At 34.1% G+C, this 16,275-nt stretch overlaps 2 pseudogenes; both read right to left on the minus strand.

Moving 5' to 3' along the window:
* Positions 1-5,760: 5,760 nt before the first annotated feature.
* Positions 5,761-7,811, minus strand: LOC112099956 (annotated as a pseudogene).
* Positions 7,812-13,703: 5,892 nt separating this feature from the next.
* LOC18046812 lies at positions 13,704-15,870 on the minus strand (annotated as a pseudogene).
* Positions 15,871-16,275: the final 405 nt, after the last annotated feature.

A 16,275-nucleotide genomic window follows, 5' to 3' on the forward strand; every position in this document is an offset into this window, starting at 1 on the left:
ATCATAATTTATTTTAACACGGTAACTTTAAAATTCTTCATTTAATCTGATTCGGCCTCTTTTCTAGGGATGGCAATGGGGAGGGGAGGGGAGGGGACCAATCTCCCCGTACCCATCCCCGATATTTTGCGTATGTCCCGTCCCCGTCAGAATTACTTGAGAGAATCTCCATCCCCTCCTCGAATAATAACAGGGGATTTCCGAGGGTCCCCGATCTCCGAATAACTAATATATTTTTTTATTTTCGATTTTGAGTTAATCATATTAAAATAAAAAATTTAAATAAAAATAAAGTTCGAAATATATCTTACATTAATATCCATTACAAAAGTCTCATACATTAAATTAGTAAGTAACGCAGCATGCAAGGGATACAAACTATCATGAACAAATTAATAGTCTAATACAAAATTGTTACAAATAAAATCGAATTTAGATTCAAAATTAACTTTTTCAATGGTGGCGTGGGCACTTTATAAATGTGGACTATTCCTTTTACAACACAATAGTTAAATCAGAGCAAATCAAGAGTAAATATTAGATTATATTAGATTAGATATTAAAATTGTGATTCGTTGTGGGCAATTATAACATCTAAAAATAAATAAAAAATAGATTTAAGTTTAAAATATTTAAAGAATGTTAAAATTAAAAAAACAATTTAGGCTAATAGAATCTACTCGGTCTTTTTAATGTCCTAAATAAAAATTTAGGACTTTAATTAGTTAGTTAGGCCTAAAAGTTTAATAATATAAATATTTTGATATTTTTATTTTTACCAATATTTATAATTTTATAATTTAAATTTTATTATTTATTTACTAGTAATTTAAAAAAAATTAAAATTAAATTAAAAATTAAAATGGGGAAATGGGTAGGGGATGGGGATTCTACCTCATCCCCGTCCCCTCCCCGAATAAGAAATTGGGTAAAAAAATTTCCCCGTCCCTTCCCCGAATAAAAAATTGGGTATGAAATTATCCACATACCCTCCCCGAATGGGGAAAATCCCCGAGGGTACCTGTCCCCATGGGGATTTTTGCCATCCCTACTCTTTTCTGTTTAATTACAATTTTTTAAACGTTAAGCTAGTTACACTAATATTCAGTTACTATTATTTTGTTCTATCAAGTTTTCATGTATTATCTGAAAAGAGATCACATACATTGACGCCACTAAACATAATCATAATTAAAAAAATAAATTTCTATAGATAAATGCATTTCAAATAAAGAATACATAAAATTTAAATAAACAATATATTTTAAAATAATTTTTTTACTAAGAATATACTAATTTTTAAATTTCTAATAAAGACAATTAATACTTGTCTTCTATAATATTCTGTCTTTTCTCATTCTCTTTTATTGTCTCCATTTTTCCAGACAAACAACCAAATACATTCGCACTTCTGATTTTCAGATATAATTTTAAAAATAATTACCAAACGGCTTTTCAAATTCACTAGACTACTCATTCCTCTATATTATAAAATAAATTAAAAAAACACACATTTTGAAAAACAATACCAAATGCACCCTAATCTTTTACAAGTAATTGTGGGATAAAATTTTATCCAAATTTTAGTTGGATAATGGCTGTTCCAAGTTAGCCATGTTCAATCTGAAGTTGAGATGAGTGTGCTGATTGATATTAAATATTGGGTGGAGAGATATGTTTTACTTATAAACCTAAGCAACTCTCCTTTACAAACTAATATGGGGCATAACTCAACATTAAAGATGGGGATAGAATTGAAGCAAGGATGTGCTTTGATGAAAATGATTTGCAACTTCTTCAAGAGAAGAGTCTGAGATCATAGCATTCTGTCACGGGCTGCTCAAATCTCCCGCAATCGGAAGTTAATTCTGCGCACATTGGTCCGCTTAGCAAAAGTCTGCCTCGAAGTGGAGTGCGCTTAGCACTAAAGGCGAGATGCACTTAGAAGAGGGATGCGCTTAGAAATGGGCCACCAACATAACAAGCCAACCATGGTGCGCTTAGCGACCATCCAAGCTCGGCCCGAATTCTAGGTTTCTCTATAATTGTAAATAAGCTAGAAGTTTCTAGAACTCTTCACGTAGACCCCTAGGATATTTATGCAAGTTGCATAGAACTCTCTAGACCTAGCATTCCAACACCTATAAATAGGGGTGAGCCCCTTCATTTGCCCACCAACCATACCACACACACAAACACACCAACACACACACAAGCTCTCTAGCTCTCTTGTAAAGGCTTTCTTGTATATTATTTTTAGTGTGTAATAAAATATATTTTGGCCACATTGCTCTACTTCTCTTTAGCATTTTCCGCAAGCGTTCTTGCTTCGCTAGTTTGAGAAGTGTTTTAGGCTTATTTAGCGACTTGAGTGCTAGCGCAATGAAACTCATCTCGTGACAATTCACTTCCATGCAACTTCTTCAACAAGATCTTGTGATGGAGCGAGGCGTAGCAAAAGTCAAAATTGATAGGGTAGGAAAACTAAATATCGTTTTGGTACTGGACCGAGTCAACGTGATTAGGTTATGCTCTAATCGAAGCATGATTAGATCTAATTCTAACCCAAACGACTCAATAAGATTTTTATATATGTGTAATGCGAGATTAGATGACGCTCTAATCCAAACGACTCTATAAGAGAGATTTTGATAGATAATCCCAGAGGGAATTATAAAAGGAGAGTTTTATTGAATAACTAAATATGAAGTTATCAAAACAATGACAAGGCCTCTCTATTTATAATAGAGGAAACCCACTTCCCTTAACTTAAAAATTGAAACTAAATCACAATTATAATAGAAATAAAATATACCTTATCTAAGTTAACTAAATCTCATATCTTAATTGACTCTAATAAGAATAGAAAGTTCTAAAATAATAAACTACCATAAATGACTCCAATTAAAATAGAAAGTTTTAAAATAATAAAATTCTAGAATCTTAAAATTCCTAAATTAATTTCCTACATCATCCTGACATCATAATATGATTATCTTTTCTTTATTTTATTTTATTTTTTTCAGCTTAAGATGTTGAGTGCAATTTCGTCTGTTATGGTGTTCGAACCTCGCAAATCACGAGTGAAAGCCTATAAAACCACCCTACCTCTATAAGTTCTGATGAAACAAACTTACAAATAGTTTCTTCATGTGCTCAAGGTTTTTAATTCATGCAACTGTTAAGTAATTAATTCTTCATCCTAAATATAATGCCAAGTTGAAACTGAAAGCTACAAACTCGAATTAGAAGAACTATAGGAAATCGAAGCAACGCAGAACACCAATTCTACTATCTTATAAATTAAATTTGTTAAAAAAAATTTCTTTAGTAGAATCACCCTAAAAAAAAAAATCGTTAAATTCAACAGTACATTAATTAACAATATCATAAGATTAACTTTGTGATCTTCGGCTTCTGCGATGGTACTTATTTATGATTTTTTTTTGCAAGACCATGGTAAATTGATGGAAACTCGAATATGGTGGTATGAACAACATAGCCAGTTTAAAGACAGATACATGAAAGGATAATATTTTGAATAGTGAATCTGGACGCAATTCAATGCTAGATTGGACGTAAGGAATAATTTTGAAGTCCTCATGCATGCATGTAATCTGCCCTTTTGCCCCCTAATCAGGGTTTACCATTGATTAATTAATTATCGATGTTGTAAAGATTTCATTTCTTTAGCTAATTAATGTACTTAATTGAGTAATGAGAGTGTGGGTTAAATTCATAAAGCTTAATGAATTACTTATCTTTGAAAAAGAGAGAGAGAGAGAGAGAGAGAGAGAAAGATAAAAAAGGATATCCTTGGAATTGGAGGTGATGAGAAAAAACGAAAGGCATAAGAATGGGCCAAAAAATTATTCTCCAGACTTGATCTTTCCCAGCATTCTGACTAGATACATATATCAGTGACTTAGTTCCCTTGAGTGGATTTCTATCATCTTCAAAGTTCTATCATCCATGGTCCCCTAATTGCCAAATGCATGGCTGGCTAGAGCTGAACACTTTATATGAAGTAACATGAATGTAGAATCCTTCACTATAAATAGTGAGGGCTGCGGCAACAAGTAATCAGAAATTAACCGTGAGAAAAAAATTCAGTCAGTTGTCTCCGGGAGTTCCTCCGATCACTTCATTGGGGCTATATGATCATTTAGAGAAAATTTGTCACCCCACTGAAGTGTTTGGGGGAACTCTGGGTGCCACCTGACATCACATTGTTCAATTGGGTTTTACTGTTTCTTTGTTTGGGTTTTGAGAGTGATTTTAGTAAGGTTAATGTTATCTTCCCATCTCGATTTATTAATAAATTGTTTTGTAGGGTAAATATGCTTATTTAGTTAATAGGGTTTGATTCAATTATTGTTATTTTTTTTATATTTTTTTAAAAATTACCCTAATGTCTTAGTTTTATATCTATTTTCATTAAATCTACTTAATTATTATCTGTTTTTTACTGTTATATTAAGTTAGGTTTCTTTCAATCTTAAGTTGTAATACAGAAAAGAAAAATTTATCCTCGAAAAGTTAGATCAAGTACTCAACATATATCAAAGTAGCAACAAGGACATTCTACGTAATTTTTTAAATGCATAGACTAATTAGGTAATTGGGTCAAACCCTAAGCACTAAAGGAAAATTTATCTTTTTTTTTTTGTGGGGTAATGTTTCAACCCAAAATTTTCATAATAGTGCTACACATTTCAAATTTTTTATCCCAAATAACTATCCCAAATGATATGGTATTCATCAATCATTTGTGAGATAATACAATTAATTCACTTATATTTTGTAAAGAATTATCAACCAACTAATGAATGCCAAATGATTTAAGATAGTTATTCGGGATAAAAAAATTGGGATGTCTATCATATTACTTGAATTTTTAATACCCACCTCACTTTTAAAAAATAAAAATTGGGATGTTTATCATTACTCAAATTTTTAATACCCACCTCACTTTTAAGAAATTATGATAATAAGTTAACATTATTTAAAAAAAAATACATATAAAAAAAAGTTTGGAGATTTAATGAAATCAAATTTATTACCTAAAGTCATAGATACAAAAGCTCATATTTTTAAGGCAATTGGGTTATTTTATATTATTAGGATAAAAAAAATCAAATAAAACTTATTTTAAATAATTTTACTATTCAAATATACATAAGCAATATATATATTCCTAAAATAACCTTCATTTGTTGTACTTTCTTAATAAACCCTGTGTAGTACTTAAAATAAAATAATAAAAAATTACCTCAGGGCACGCTCTGTCATTCATCTCTTGTTTCAAACTTTCAATTTCTTCTTTGCTATAGCATTCATAAATTTCTGATTTTAATCTCCATCTCTTTATTTTTCTTAGTAGGTAATAACCTAAATATATAAATAAAGACAAGAACACGTATATGCATATTTGAAAAAAAAAATTGGCTTAAGTAAACAAACTTCACCAAATAATCTTTCCTATAAAAATTCAGTTTGTATTTAGATCAACTTCCTATTCTATGATAATTCATTATTTTTTTTCGAATTTTGTAGATTTTAAGTGTTTATAATGGAGAAAAAGACTGTGAAAACAATATAGGTAATTTTATAATTATTTTAAGAAAATCAGATTTAGGAATAATCGCTTTGTAATTTGTCATTACACCTTTAGTTTTACAAACTAATCTTATGGCTGAGATTAAATGCATCCAACGGCTGGTGCGTGCAGTATTTGGACCTTAAAGCTTTAACTTGCTTTTATTCCATTGCAGCTTTAATTTGCTCGGTGGCCAATGCCAGTGTATCCATTATGAAGTTCACCTAAAGCGGCCGAACAGCAGTTAGTGGGACTTTTCCTGAAGAAACAGCAGCAGCAAAGTTGATGATAAGAGCAGCAACATTGACTGTGACCTGAAATTGAAGGAATTTCTGAATGTTGTTGTACACACATCTGCCCCATCTCTGATCTGTCACCACAGAGGTGAAAGTTATCATCCATAATGACGATATCTGAGCTCTCCTTTGCCAACTCAGTTCCTTGAATTCCCATCGAGAGTCCAATACCTGCTGCCTTTGGAGCAGGAGCGTCATTTGTGCGATCGCCATTCAATGCTACAACATGGCCTTTCGGCTTCAAGCTTTGTACCATCAGCAGCTTGTCTAGTACGGAAGACCTTGCCATCACTCTGATATTTTCAATCTTTGCCACTCTTTCTTCAGCTGAGAGATTTCTAAATTGCACACCTTCGATTACTCATCATCATTGTTTAAATCCACATCAGGATTCAGGATTCCAAATTCAATAGCTGCGGCTCCAGCTGTGTGCACATTGTCTCCAGTTACCATCTTGACATTTAACCCTGCATTCCTACATGATTCAACTGCTGCTCTGACACCTGGACGACAAGGATACTTCAAGCCCATAAGCCCCAGCAAGGTCAGTCCAGTTTCTTCAAGCTTCTCCTGAACTTGCCCATCAGCTTCTGCAACTTTGGTGTGAGCAAAAGCAATGCATCGCAAGCTCTTGGCTGCAACGTCCTTGATAACTGTCTCAATTTGCTTTCTTGCTTCACCCTCCAAGACTCTGATTGTCCGGCTTTTGACATAATAATGAGAACAGATGGCTAGTATCATCTCTGCAGCTCCCTTCCAGTGTGTGTGAACAGCCTTTTCATTGATCCTCTTCATCAAAACTCCACTTCTCTTTTTCTCTGACTTGGAGGTCTCCACGTTGATTGCTTTACACTATTGTTTCGGTTCATCAACATTCATCCCCAAATCAAGCATAGCCCAAGAACGAATTGCCTTCTCAGTTGGGCTACCAGTAAACTAAGTAGTCGATTCAGAATTCGATTTGTAAACATTACAAATGGTGTTTAAACCAACTGCTTCTTGCTGCAACTCGTACAGATTATGTGCTAATCTGAGGAACTAGCATCGCCCTTCATAGCCTATTTTCCAATCCAAAACTCTGTAACTTTCATTTGATTTCCGGTGAGAGTGCCTGTTTTGTTAGTGCAAATGGTTGTTGCGGAGCACAAAGTCTCACAAGCAGAGAGCTTTCTTATCATAGCATATGATCATTCATCATATTTTTTTATTTATTGAAGAAGCCAGCATAAGAGTAACAGCAAGAGGCAGGCCTTCTGGAATTGCCACAACAAGAGTAACAGCAAGAGGCAGGCCTTCAGGAATTGCCACGACAACAATGGTTACAGCAGCAGCAATAATGTAGATCACATCATCGACCTCCGTGTTTGTCCCAAGAAATTCTCTGTTTCCCATCTCATCTCTTGTGCTTCATGTGAAGTACCGAATCAACATAGCCGCAAGCAAAAGCACAGCCACTGTTAACCCAATCTTCCCAACGCAAGAAGTCAGCTTGTTGAGCCGAGCTTGCAGTGGCGTCTCCTCATTCAGCTCATGGCTAATAGAGCTCATCATCTTACCCCAAGCAGTGCTCATTCCAACAGAAGTGACAAGCACGAAGCCATAGCCATCGGTCACTTTCCCTAGTCATGCTACACTCATCAACCTTCAAGGAATGGCCATTCAGGAACAACCCGTCAGCAGGAATTTGATCGCCAGTCTTCAAACAAACAACTTCACCAACAACAACATCAAAGATTGACAAACCCCGGCGCCTGCCTTCTCTTACAACTTACAACTCTTATGTCACTGCTCTCGTTAGCAAGAGCCTGGAATTGTCTACTCTGCTTGAAATTACTGACAGCAGAGACAATGACAACTAAAAGCACAGCAAATATAACGCTACCGCCACAGAACCAGCCTTCTCTCAAGCCCTCTTGTTTAAGGAAAAGATTAGTGGAAACCAAACATCAACAATCAGTTTACGTGTGTGTGTCTGTATTTTTCTTTTTCAGTCATCATATGACCGCATTCAATTAAATTAATTTCATATTATTAAATAATGATTTTTTTTTTAAATGTAAGAATTGAATTGTTTATTACACTTCAACACGTATAGTTGTAATTGAATTAATTTAATTACAATAAGAAGTTCTTAGATGTTCAAATTAATTCAACTACATTTTAATTTATATTCTAAATGAAACGTACGATTATGTCACTAGTTCTCATGGGTTGGGTCAAGCCATCATAGCCAACCCGATATTGAACTAGCCACCCATGCCCAACAAAAACATTTCAATGCTTTTTAATAAAACAATTCTTAGATCCCAAATGACACACGTATGTAACTTGCATTGGTGGTAATGTTTATCATCTTCAAGAGTGTTTGATCCTTTATGTTCACTTAATCACTGGTTGATACTTGATTGTATTTGATATAATACAATGCAATTAATTTACTCCTTGCGTAATTATAGGCCATTGTCTTGAGTTGGGTGAACATGGAATAAAGCCCAAGATGTATTGGGTAATGAGTTGGACTATTGGCACCTCTCCAAAATCCTTTTAAAACCTCTCTTCTATTACAATTACGTTTAAGGATAAATATTCTAATATATCTCACATCTATTTTATCTCACTTCAAACTTTTGTATTTTCTCTCTTAAAAAAAACTTATATTTTCTTTGCTATCAAACTCACACATGTGATTTTTTTCTCAAATTCTCTATAATTTTTTCTTCAATTACTAAAAAAATCTATTAATAATAAACAAAACACATTCTGACAAAATTATCTACTTTTTTTTAAGGTTCATAATAAAATTTTTTATATCATAATCTTACATATTTTATTTAATTGATTGATTTTTATTAATAAGTTTATCACCCATAAAAGTTTGTTTGTGAGGAGTGAGAAAATAATAGAAAATTAAAAGATTTACAAATTAAATGTGTTTATTTAGAAATAAGGGCATTTTTGGCATTAAAAAGGGGTTTCAGAAGAATTTTGGAGGAGTGCCAATAATCTAACTCTTGGGTAATTTGTTTGTTGGGCTTTTAAAAGCCCATGATGCATATAAAAGTTTAAGAGCCCATTAATGAACTTGTGGTCTTCCAAACTTCCAAGTCAAGCTAAGCGAAGATGCAAAAAGTTCGTTGTGTACAAATTGGATGGAACACGGAAGTAGGGGTGTTCAGAATCTAATTCGATCCACTCAATTTGTCTGATTCGTAGAAATTTGATTTGTAAAAATCCGATCTATAGATTGGTGGATTGGATTGGATTGAAAATTTAATAATCCGCAATCGGTGGATTGGATATGGATCTACTTCTGTAAATCCGTAAAAATCAACGAATCCGTAAAAAAATAAAAAAGTATTTATTTAATTAAAAAATAAAACTTGTAAATATGGCATTAGTACTTACTAATAAATAAATAAGTTAAAATATAATTACATTAACACTATATTATATATTATCCGATAATAATATAAAATAAAAAATAATTAAATAAATAATATAGTTTTCTAAATAGTTAATTTTCAAGTACTAATGCCATAATTAAATAATATGGCATTAGTACTTACTAATAAATAAATAAGTTAAAATATAGTTACATTAACGCTATATTATATATTATCCGATAATAATATAAAATAAAAAATAATTAAATAAATAATATAGTTTTCTAAATAGTTAATTTTCATGTACTGATCTAAATAAATGAGATTTTTTAAACCTTGGTGTATTATAGTTTGAAACTTTAAATGTATTTTTTAACTTTATTTAAACAATTTATTTATTTAAATCTTATTTAATTTTAAATTTGATTGGTAGTAAAATTATTTTTATATTAAATTTTTTATTTAGTTAGTTCATGGATTGGACAAAATTAAAAATTTTTTGTTCGCAAACCAAACCGCAAAATGATGGATTAGATATGGATTTGGTCAAATCCGCATCCGATCCGCAGATGTATGAATTGGATTTTGATTGAATTTCACCAATCCGTGGATTGTATTGGATTGAAAATTTATAATCTGTAAAATCGTGAATCGGATATGGATTGATTTCTAATCCGTAAAATATGATCCGCGAACACCCCTACACGAAAGTAGTACAAAGTGACTATGTTTTATAATTATCCATACATACATATATATATATATATATTTAACCACACACCATCTTTCATTCCACTCTAAATTAATTAAATGTATTCCTTAATCTTGATCCTTTGATCATTTGCTCTAATTAGGCTATCGTTTGAAAATAAGAACTGCAAGATGGGATCGAATAGAATCAACAGCTACCAAATTCAATGTATATTTGGATCCATTTAAATTTGACCAAAAATAGTGGGTTTTTGGAACTAATGCACACGCAAAACAACCAGTACAACATTATATATTTAATTTAAAAAATGATTGTTCCGATCGAACCCCATGAGTCGGATCATTCGATTTCTTTATTGGAACATGTAATGTAAGAGTATAAGAGAAAACAAATGATCCGACTCATGAGGGACCCAGCAACTTTCTGGCAATTGAAAAGCAGGAAAATAAAATGAAACTTGAAGAAAGCAACTGTCTCGGTCTCGGATTATCCGATTGACAGTTGGGCTTTTGGCTATACTTAAATACAAAATTTCTTTAATTTCATTAACTATTACTTTTTGTGATTGTTCTTACACTAACATATAAAATCTAGACTACATAAATTATATACTAACGTGATTTTGACGGCTTGGTAATAGTAAGACAACTTCTCACGGCAATGATGGCATTTGGTATGGAACCGTATTAGAAAGGGGGGGAGGTCATGGCTGTCGGCGTTGATCAATGGATTTTTCTTATGACATTGCTGTTATTGAGGCTGAGGCCTGAGGCGTTAGGCTTTGGCTTGCGCCTCACCAACAAGATTCGTTTATCTCCATCAGTGATAAAGTCGGATTCATTACAAGCGGTTCAATTTATTTCCAATAGAAGCTATACATACAATGGATTTTGTTAAATTATTTCAGAGATTCAGATGCTGCGTGCTGTAAGTCATAATTCCAGAGTTCATACATATTCGAAGGGGTTATTATTCAACAGTTGATATTTTGATTAAAGGAAAATTATCATTTATCTAAACTTAGTTTACTCTATTATCAAAAATACTACAATACTTTGAGGGTGTATCAATCGTCCACCCTAAGTTGACAAAATGTATCAATTGACCACTAAACCGTTAGTTGCCGTTTAAGTATGATGACGTCAGAAGGGTAATTTGATCTTTTCATATAATACAAGTGATAATTTAAGGGTATACAAGTGATAAAAAAAGAATTTAAGGGTCTACAAGTGATAATTTTCAAGGGTAAAATCGTTAATTCACTGTAATTTCGTTAACTTTCAAACGGCAACTAATGGTTTGGTGGTCGGCTGATACATTTTGTCAATTAAGGGTGAGCGATTGATACACTCTCAAAGTGTTGTAGTATTTTTGATAACAGATCAAATATATAGTATACGAATGATAATTTCCCTTAATTAAATTTGCTCTTTGATGTTTTGAATTTTCATATTGATAAGAAAATTATCAAAACCTTTTATCTTTGAAATATATTACCCATTTTATTCCAGAAAAAAAAAAAAAGAAATGATAATAAGGCAACATTGTGGAATAACTCATTCGATCCGAGAGTTCGATAGTCGGGAACAAAGGCGTGCCAATCTTGATGGGTCACTGGAGTTTTGAAAAATTGGGAGCAAAGACCGCCTCCCCTTTTCCTTCCTTTTATTATTATTATTATTATTATTATTTAATAGAAGGTAAGTAGGAAGCAACGTCATTGCACTGCTCTCGTGAAATCGAACTCATTTCGGATCCGAACATTTCCCCCAATAATCAACATTGACAAATCATTCTAAAGTTAAAAGCCACACAATCACATAGGAAACTAGGAACAGCCACTGGACAGTCAAATAGGAAGGGACACAAATGGTTCAAACTCAGACCGAATAAGATCCGACTACGTCTCCCTATAAATAAAGCAGCATCATCACATGGCTTATTCACGGCATTTACAAAACCAATTAATACCCAATTTTTCACTAAATCAACCCCACCAAAACACAAACCCAAACCCTCCATGGACGAAGAAGCCAATAATCAAGTCTTTGAATGGCAGAACGTGATCATGGCGTTCTGCTTTTCATCAGCCCTCCAGATCGCTATCCTGTCTGCTGAAACTAAGAAAGAACTGTCCCCTTCTTTCTGCGTGCTCTCATTTGCCATCTTCCTGACCTTCCTTTTTCTCTTTGTTTCTAAGCTTATTGCCCACAAGTTTGCTGCTGCATCCCAAGCGCTAGAGAAAGCTGCCATCGTCGTTGCAGCCACTACACTGGTTTTGGCCACTACAATTCCATATGTCGCCAATTCCGCAAAGCTCAAATACGCAGCCTGGGCTCTCTACGCCTTCTCCTTGCTTACCATCTTCGTCTGCAATTTCATCGATGAAATTGTCAACCTCGTCAAAAAGGTTTTGACCCCAACAGCCTCTTCTCCTGTCTCCTCCTTTCTTAATAAATATGTTTGTTTCAGTCAATCCTGAGACGACTATCTATCCAAACGAGTTTAAGCTTCCATGTAAGGCTGAGGCAGTGATACCGTTTGTGTTTGATGAGTATATTATGGATTTGTTGTTGCTGGGGACTGGGGAGCTTATCAGTGCAGCACCACCCCAAATGCGTGCGTGTCAAGCTTCCATTGAAGTAGGGAGACCACTCTTCATTGTTGTTGTATAACTTGTGTTACTTTAAATACGCTGTACTTCTTTCATTAATACGTGAATCTTATGTTATTGTGTTGTATTGTGAAATTAAATTACTTTAATAGTATTATCAATCTAGGGTGCTTTAATATTTCAATTCAATTTGCTGCTGCTTGTGTTATCTCAAAGCTAGCACATAGCCCACATGAATCGAAGCCAGCGAATATCCGATTTGACTTCCCTGATATATTAAAGTTAGTTGCTTTATGTTCGGAAAAATTTTGGGTCACTGGCTAAGAAGACTCGAGACAAAAAACCAAAAACGATAAATAATAATAATATAAATAATATAATGAATATAAAATTCGTATTTCCTGTTTTTTATTTCAATTCAATTTGCTGCTGCTTATGTTATCTCAAAGCTAGCAGATAGTCCACATGACTCAAAGCCAGCGAATATCCGATTTGACTTCCCTGATATATTAAAGTTAGTTGCTATATATTCGGAAAAATTTTGGGTCACTGGCTAAGAAGACTCGAAGACAAAAAACCAAAAACGATAAATAATAATAATAATATAATGAATATGAAATTCGTATTTCGTGTTTTTGATTTCGAGACGACACGTTTATCTTGGACTCGGATATCCGCGACGAGCTTTGGCAAAACGTGTTCTCGTATTGACTAAAGAAATGTAATTAGATTCTAGGTTTCTTTTTAAAAAAAAAAAAAATTATTTTTATCTCAATTGAAACCTGATTTTTTTTTTTTTAAAACAATTTTAGAAGCAAAGACGACATCACATCCTCGCGTTTCTGGTGCCTTTGATGGGTTCTCAAGCTTGCACTCGGGAGTACGTAGTTGGCTATCCAAAGGACAATAATATTTAATTCCACAAATTAGTCGTGTCATTCTGTTTATGAGAAATAGAGTTTTTAGGGAAAAAAAAAATTTTAAAGGAATGAAAATACATTCCCCCCCCCGGGGCCAAAAAAAAGTTCTTTCTAATTTTTCAAAATTATTTTTTTCAAGAATAAAATTATACTAATAAGCATCTAATCTTGGTCTGGGCTTATTGGCTCGAATTTCTGAATTTCTGAACAGCAGCAAAAAAGTTGACGATAAGAGCATCAAAATTGACTGTGAGCTGAAATTGAAGGAATTTCTGAATGTTGTTGTTGACACATCTGCCCCATCTCTGATCTGTCACCACAGAGGTGAAGTTATCATCCATATTCCATAATGATGATATCTGAGCCCTCCTTTGCCAACTCAGTTCCTTGAATTCCCATCCAGGGTCCAATATCTGCTACCTTTGGAGCAGGAGCATCATTTGTGCCATCTCCAGTCACTGCTACAACATAGCCTTTCGGATTCAAGCTTTGTACCATCAGAAGCTTGTCTGGTACGGAAGACCTTGCCGTTACTCTGATATTTTCAATCTTTGCCACTCTTTCTTTAGCTGAGAGATTTCTAAATTGCACACCTTCGATTACTTCATCATCAGCTTCTGCAACTTTGGTGCGAGCAAAAGCAATGCATCGCAAGCTCTTGGCTGCAACGTCCTTGATAACTATCTAAATTTACTCTCTTGCTTGACCATCCAAGACTCTGATTGTCCCACTTTTGACATAATAATGAGAACAGATGGCTAGTATCATCTCTGCAGCTCCCTTCCAGTGTGTGTGTGAACAGCCATTTCATTGATCCTCTTCATCAACACTCCACTTCTCTTTTTCTCTGAATTGAAGGTCTCCACGTTGATTACTTTACAGTATTGTTTCGGTTCATCCCCAAATCAAACACAGCCCAAGAAAGAATTGCCTTCTCAGTTGGGCTACCAGTAATCTCAGTAGTCGATTCAGAATTCGATTTGTAAACATTACAAATGGTGTTTAAACCAACTGCTTCTTGCAGCAACTCGTACAGATTATGTTCTAATTTGAGCAACTAGCATCGCCCTTCCTTGCTTATTTTCCAATCCAAAACTCTGTAACCTTCATATGATTTCAAGTGAGAGTGCCTGTTTTGTTAGTGCAAATGGTTGTCGCGGAGCACATAGTCTCACAAGCAGAGAGCTTTCTTATCATAGCATATGATCATTCATCAGTTTTTCTTTTTTTTTTATCGAACAAGCCAGCGTAAGAGTAACAGCAAGAGGCAGGCCTTCAGGAATTGCCACAACAATAATGGTGACAGCAGCAGCAATAATGTAGATCACATCATCGACCTTCGTGTTCGTCCCAAGAAATTCTCTGTTTCCCATCTCATCTCTTGTGCTTCATGTGAAGTACCGAATCAACATAGCCGCAAGCAAAAGCACAGCCACTGTTAACCCAATCTTCCCAACGCAAGAAGTCAGCTTGTTGAGCCGAACTTGCAGTGGCGTCTCCTCATTCAGCTCATGGCTAATAGAGCTCATCATCTCACCCCAAGCAGTGCTCATTCCAACAGAAGTGACGAGCACGAAGCCATAGCCAGCGGTCACTTTCCCCTGTCATGCTACACTCATCAACCTTCAAGGAATGGCCATTCAAGAACAACCCGTCGGCCGGAATTTGATCGCCAGTCTTCAAACAAACAACTTCACCAACAACAACATCAAAGATTGACAAACCCCGGCGCCTGCCAATCTCTCACAACTTACAACTCTTATGTCACTGCTCTCATTAGCAAGAGCCTGGAATTGTCTATTCTGTTTGAAATTACTGACAGCAGAGACAATGACAACTAAAAGCACAGCAAATATAACGCCATCGCCATCGAAACAGCCTTCTTTCGAGCCCTCTTGTTTTAAGGATACGATAGTGGAAACCCAATATCAACAATCAGTTTGCGTGTATATGTATTTTTCTTTTATAGTTATCACACGAGCCACATTCAATTAAATTAATTTTATATTATTAAATAATGTTTTGTTATTTTTAAAAAATATAAAATTGAATTATTTATTACATTTCAACATATGTGGTTGTAATTGAATTAATTTAATTACAATAAGTTGTTGTTCGATGTTCGAATTAATTCAACTATACTATAATTTATATTCTAAAAGAAACGTATGATTATGTCGCAAATTCTCATATCCCAAGTGACACGCGTATATAACTTGCATTGATAGTAATGTTTGTCATCTTCAAAAGAGTTTGATCCTTTATGTTCACTTAGTTACTTCTAGGTTGATTGTATTTGATAAAATACAATGCAATTAATTTACTACTTGCATAATAATGGGCCATTGTCTTGCATTGGGTGTGTAAGGATTAAGCCAAGCTGTATTGGGAATATGTTTGTTGGGGTTTTAAAAGCCCATGATGTATATAAAAATTTAGAGCCCACTAATGAATCTTCTAAACTTCTGAGGCAAGCTAAGCAAAAATGCCAAAAGTTGTCTTGCATACCAATTGGAAGGAATATGGCTGTGAGTGTCGATCAACGGATTTTTCTTATGATATTGCTTTTATTGAGGCTGAGGCCTGAGGCGTTATGCTTTGGCTTGCGACTGGCCAATAAGATTCGTTTATCTCAATTAATGATGGGAGTCAGATTCACTACAAGCGGTCCAAGTTATGTCCAATAGAAGTTTTACATGCAATGGATTTTCTTTAGATTATTTCAGAGATTCAGGTGCTGCGTGTTATAAG

This window comes from Citrus clementina, unplaced genomic scaffold (assembly GCF_000493195.1).
Source record: "Citrus clementina cultivar Clemenules unplaced genomic scaffold, Citrus_clementina_v1.0 scaffold_3, whole genome shotgun sequence".
In the NCBI taxonomy this organism is placed as follows: Eukaryota; Viridiplantae; Streptophyta; class Magnoliopsida; order Sapindales; family Rutaceae; genus Citrus; species Citrus x clementina.